The sequence below is a fragment of the Dromiciops gliroides genome, chromosome 2 (assembly GCF_019393635.1).
Source record: "Dromiciops gliroides isolate mDroGli1 chromosome 2, mDroGli1.pri, whole genome shotgun sequence".
Classification (NCBI taxonomy): Eukaryota; Metazoa; Chordata; class Mammalia; order Microbiotheria; family Microbiotheriidae; genus Dromiciops; species Dromiciops gliroides.
The window spans coordinates 69,851,243-69,857,242 of record NC_057862.1 but is presented as its reverse complement, the minus strand read 5'-3'; positions in this window follow the sequence as shown (position 1 = coordinate 69,857,242).

Sequence of the window (6,000 nt, the reverse complement as noted above, 5' to 3'; positions counted from 1 at the left end):
CCTGGACATCTGATGATGTAGAGGTTACCCAAAAGAGCTTGGAGTTTTAGATGTGAAGGAGCATATAACCTTGGGCCCAACTGATATGTGCAGGGCATCAATCTCACCACCCTACTGATTGGTTAAACCAACAGAACAAAAAGCATACCCCTCCTCCCTTTAGCGTTCACCAAAACTGGTGAAAGAAGCCCTGAAGCAATGATTCTGAAGGGGGATGGGGAGGGAGGCAGAAAGTGAGGAGAGGAAGGAATGTTTTCAGTAATAAATAACTGAAACTGAGCATTTTCTTCTATTATGAATGTAGGCAACAAAACTTTATTCCTAGGAGGGCTCCCTAGGTTTGTTTCATCAGACTGCCAAAGGAGTCCGTGATCCAAATAAGGTTAAAAGCCCCTGCCCTAGGAAGATGTCAGGAACAGTCTTGCCTAAAGAAATAAAGAAAATTCCTTTTTCACTACATCATGACACAGTAGAAAAAGCACTAGATTTGGGTTTAAAATCCTGGCTATACCATTTAAAACCTGTGTGACCTTGAACATCTCTGGGCCTCAGTTTCCCAAATATGAAATGAGGGAGTTGTATTAGAAGGCCTTCCGAGGTTCATTCCAGATCTAATCTGTGATCCTAAGAATAGAAACATGAACCTTTTAGATTAAGTATATACAGAAAGAGAACACTGGATACAGCTTTATAACTAAGTGAAGCCATTCCAGACCCCATCCTGTTGTATTTATCTTGTTATCTCAGAAGGTTACAGACAGAGAAGGATGTGTGGAGCCTCAGAGAATGGAATGCATGGCCCTGATACCATTTTCTGGATGGGCTAAGGGAAAAGTTCAAGGAAGCCCTCTGAATTGAGTGACATTGTAATATTCAAACATTCATATTGGCCAATGGTGAATACCAGCCAAGTATTTCCCCCTCTCCTCTTCATTGGCCGGAGGCTGCCACCAGCAAGCCTAACCATGCAGCCTTGGGAAGGACATTCCACAGGTTTATTGTAATGGAGGCTCCGAGCTGCCCTCCCAACCAACACACACTTGGGCCAGCAGGCTGGGTCCCTGCCCAGTGGCTATTCTATCTCTTTAGGGCTCTAGGGGCAAAACTAAAGGACTCAAGGATATCTATCTAATACTTCACCTCACTATCTAATACTACTGATGTGTTTCCTCCCTTGATCATCTGTTGAAATCAGCCAGACTAGTTAGCTTTGGGAAAAAGATATTTTACTATAGTAATATGGCAAAAACAGTTGGTATAAAAAAAGAAAAGTCTATTACACACTCTTCTCCATTTCACACAGGGGGGAAAAGTGAGCTTTAGAGAGTACATGTGGTAGCCTCAGACACTTGACACTTACTAGCTGTGTGACCCTAGGCAAGTCACTTAACCCTCATTGCCCCACAAAGAGAGGGAGAGGGAGAGATCGTACATATGGCAAAGAGGTTTTCCCCCAGTTCCTGGTTGCTGGAAGTCCTTGTCTGCCCTTCGGTATGGTGTAATTTCCTAGTTGGGCTCTTATAGATCCTTGAATCTGCCTTTCCTCCCAGGCTCCAGGCTGTCTTCACCTCCCTCTGCACACTGTGCACTTCTGTCCCCCAGACGCTGCTAGGATGCCAAGGGAAAAAGTCCAAATCTTCTGACCCTCTGAAGTTGATGAAATCTTCTGCTGGTCAAGGGGGAGATGAGTGATGGGGGCTGAGGAGGGAGAGGAAGACATAGATGTATATTTATTTGCATATGTCTATAAATCGGCATTCAATCAACAGGTATTTCCTGAATGTCTACAATGTGTCAAGCACTCTGTTCAGTATTGGGAACACAAGTACAACGAATGAAACAATCCCAACATATAATGAGCTTACGTTCTAGTGGGGTAGACAAACAGAACTATAAAAATATAGACAGTATGAATATAAAGTACAAATGAATAATATGTACCAATGCTGTATTACAAAGTATTTAAATGCAAGATGGTTTGGAAGGGAGGACGTTAGGAGTTTGGGGGATCAGGAAAGGCTTCATGCAGAAGATAGTGCCTGAGTTTCATCTTAAAGAAAGGCTTTCTATGAAGTGGAGGTAAAGATTCAGTGTGTTCTGAGCAGAAGGAAACACTGTACAAGGGAACAAGAACAGAGATAGAATGTCAGGAATGAAGAACAAGGAGATGGCTAGTTTGGCTCAGAGTGTGAGAGGAGTAACGTCCAGTAAGACTGGAAAGATAGGTTGAGACCAGGTTGTGGGGTGTTTTAAAAGCTAAATTGAGGACTTTCTTTTCTATCCAAGAGGCAATTGGAAATCACTGGAGTGGGTTGAGTAGGGGAGTCACATGGCAAGATACGTGCTTAAAGAAAAGTACTTTGGCAACAGTTTCTTGGATTGACAAGAATGGCGAGAGATCTGTGGTAGGGAGACCAGTGAGGAAGCTACTGCCACAATACAGGTAAAAATTGATGGAGCCCTGAACTAAGGTGGTAGCTGTGTATGTGTGTGTGGAGAGAAGGAATCAGATCTGAGAGATGTTGTAAAGGTTGATACAGCAAGCTTTGGCTACTGAGGAAACGATTATGACTTTGGCCAAATTCCTAGTGCATGTGTGTGTGTGTGTGTGTGTGTGTGTGTGTGTGTGTGTGTGTGTATGAACATTAGAGGCACTTAGGTGGTATAGTATAATAGATAGAATACTGCACTTGGAGTCAGGAAGACCTGGGTTCAAATATGGCCTTAAATACTTACTAGCTGTGTGATCCTGGGCAAGTCACTAAACCTCTGTTTACTTCAATTTCCTGAACTGTAAAATGAGGATAATAATAACACCTACCTCACAATTCTGTGAGGTTCAAATAAGATTGTATATGAAAGCATTTTGTAAACTTTAAATAATTATATAAATTTAGCTCTTACATATATATATGTGTATGTATGTGTGTGTATACTTATACAAACATTGATTGCTCATTTATCATTTGAAAACTGCCAGCACTCCAAGGAATAGACATGTGGTAAAAGAACCAGCACAGGGGCAGCTAGGTGGCACAGTGGATAGAGCACTGGCCTTGGAGTCAGGAGTACCTGAGTTCAAATCCAGCCTCAGACACTTAACACTTACTAGCTGTGTGACCCTGGGCAAGTCACTTAACCCCAATTGCCTCACTTAAAAAAAAAAAAAAAAGAACCAGCACAAAGCTCATTGGGTGGCAGATATCCCACAAGCAAAAACTAACCTCTTCAAGTCCTTTCACATGGGATTGGTTGTGCCACATCCCTAGAGATATTATAGGTAGTAGAGAAATTACTGTGCTTAGGATCAAGAAGACCTGGGTTGGGGCGGCTAGGTGGCGCAGTGGATAAAGCACCGGCCCTGGATTCAGGAGTTCCTGAGTTCAAATCCGGCCTCAGACACTTAACACTTACTAGCTGTGTGACCCTGGGCAAGTCACTTAACCCCATTGTCCGTAAAAAAAAAAAAAAGAAGACCTGGGTTCAAATTCTGCCCCTCACTCTAACAGAGTGTGACCCTAGCAAAGACATTTGATCTTAGGCAACTGTATAAGACTTATCCACAAAGTTAGAGATAGGTTGGGATCTGCTTTATTCAAGGTAATTCCCACATCAGAAGTTTCCAATGCTAATAAAAATTTCAAACTCATATTTGATACTGTTTATCCTGCATACAGCTTGCTTTGTACATATTTACTTGCATCTTGTCTTCCCCTGTCCCATTAGATTGTAAGCTACGTGAGGGCAGGGACTGTCTTTTGCCTCTTTTTACATCTCCAGTGCTTAATAAAGTGCCTGGCACATAGTAGGTACTTACTAAATGTTTATTGATTGATTGGTTTGACACCCTAATAAATGCTTTTGATATTTAAAGGTGAGACTGCTTTTTCCTTTTTATATCAGAAACCTAAAATAGGTTTAACAAATCAAGGTAACAGGCAACAAGGTAAGCTACATATCATATAGCCCCACCAGCATTTGAAAAAGTCTTATACATATGAGATTAGAAATTATAAAATATTGGCAAGCAAAAGGGGTCTTCAAGATCATTCCTAGATGAAGAAATTGAAGCCCACAACAATTAATTAGATGCCCAGGAACACCAAGGGTCAGTGGCAGAGTGGAAACCAACTCAGGTCTTTGATGTAGCTTGGAACATTCATAAAAAGGGGAATGAAAAGGAATGTTTTCCAAAGTTCAGTTGGTTGGAATATGATGCTAATGAGGCAGATAAATCTGTGGCTTAACTAGTTGGCTTTTCTGTGTTTAGTAGTCACAGACAGTTCACAGCCTTCACTCTGCTGGTCAGTAGCCAAAATGCCTTTGGTTACAAGGAAATAACAAAGAGAAAGCATGCAAATAAAGATGTAGTCACAGGAAAGTCATTACCGCTAGCAGAAAAAAACAACGGAAAGACTATGTATGCTCTTCTGACTGAATCCAGCTGTGAGGGTGTACCCAGGTTCAGAACCCAACAAGTTCAGGGCAGCTAGGTGGCACAGTGGATAAAGCACCAGCCTTGAATTCAGGAGGAGCTGAATTCAAATCCAGACTCAGACACTTGACACTTAATAGGTGTGTGACCCTGGGTGAGTCACTTAACCCTCATTGCCCCACCAAAAAAAAAAAAAAGAAAGAAAGAATTACAAGACTCAGTGACTCAGTTTCCTAAGTTTTATTAGAATACTGTGAGGCCACAGGGAGAATACCATAGGGGAAAAGACAAAGTATCTCAAATAGGAGGAAGAAAGATGGCCACATTTATAGTAAGAAAAAGTAGGTTATATACTCATTATCCTAATCTTCTCCTTAATTAGATACAGGGGAGGGCTTATCCTAATTTGGAATTCCTGGTGTCTAAAGACAACCCCCCCCCAAGGTGGATGGATACCTTTTTCCCTGGAGGTGTGTTTTTGGTATTTAAACATATCTCTTTACTTAGGATCTGGTTTACTGTCTTCTAAGAATGTCAGTTTAAACACTTCAGTAATTGATGGCTAGTTAAGGTCTCTGGCTACTGTCTCCTTAGGCTTGTAGGCATATGTATGAGTGAAGTTCCGAACTAGAAACACTAGCTGTCTCCTTAGGCTTGTAGGTTATAGTTGTTAGTTGATAGAAACTCAGATCTCCAGGTAACAGCTGATAAGAACTTAAGCCCTAGTTTATCTATCAATCACTTTTAGCTCCTATTGATTAGAGCTCAGGTATCTGTAGTAGCATCAACTGCTAGGAATGCAAAATCTATATTGCTCATATGAGCTGCTATACTTATAATTTCTGCAGTAATAAACAGATATCAGCATTTAACATTCAAATAAGTAAGTTTTTCCAAAGGAATTAGTCTGACTTCTAAAGAAAACCAAAACCCAGACTGCTTAATTACTGTCTAGAACAAAAGAAAAAATGCTAATTTTTCTATAGTGGATTCTTTTGAACAAGAGTATCTAATAAGGAGTCATGTGTAAAAAATGTTGTTAGTAAGGCATCTTAAATAAAGAAGGCACCTAAATATGTCCTGAATGGGCCCCACAATGCATCACCCCCTCTTTTTTTATTCTCCAACTCATGCTGACTCTGGCAGGTTGAGTCGCCAGGGAGCCACAACTCTCATCCTTCTAGGGGTAACTCTATGGACAACGATGATACTCAGAAAAAAAGATCATGTGCCCCCACCAGTGGGTTTCCCCTTAACAGTCAGTAGACTAATTTTGTTCTTGCAAAGACATTTACTCAAATTCAAAAAGAACAGTGGCAAAGTATTCATTTAGGTGAAAGGAAGAAATTCCTTCTCAAAGAAGGAAACTTGTGCCACGATATTCCACAAATATACATGGACTCCACTGGTGGGGGTAGAGAAGGTGACATTAATGACATTAACACACAGTACAATGGAAATAAGGCACACATATAGGGAAACAATTGTTAGGTCAAAGCAGGTCACTTGATAACTGGACAACTACTCAAATTGTACCAATTAGATTGCTATGAAGTATTTTTAAA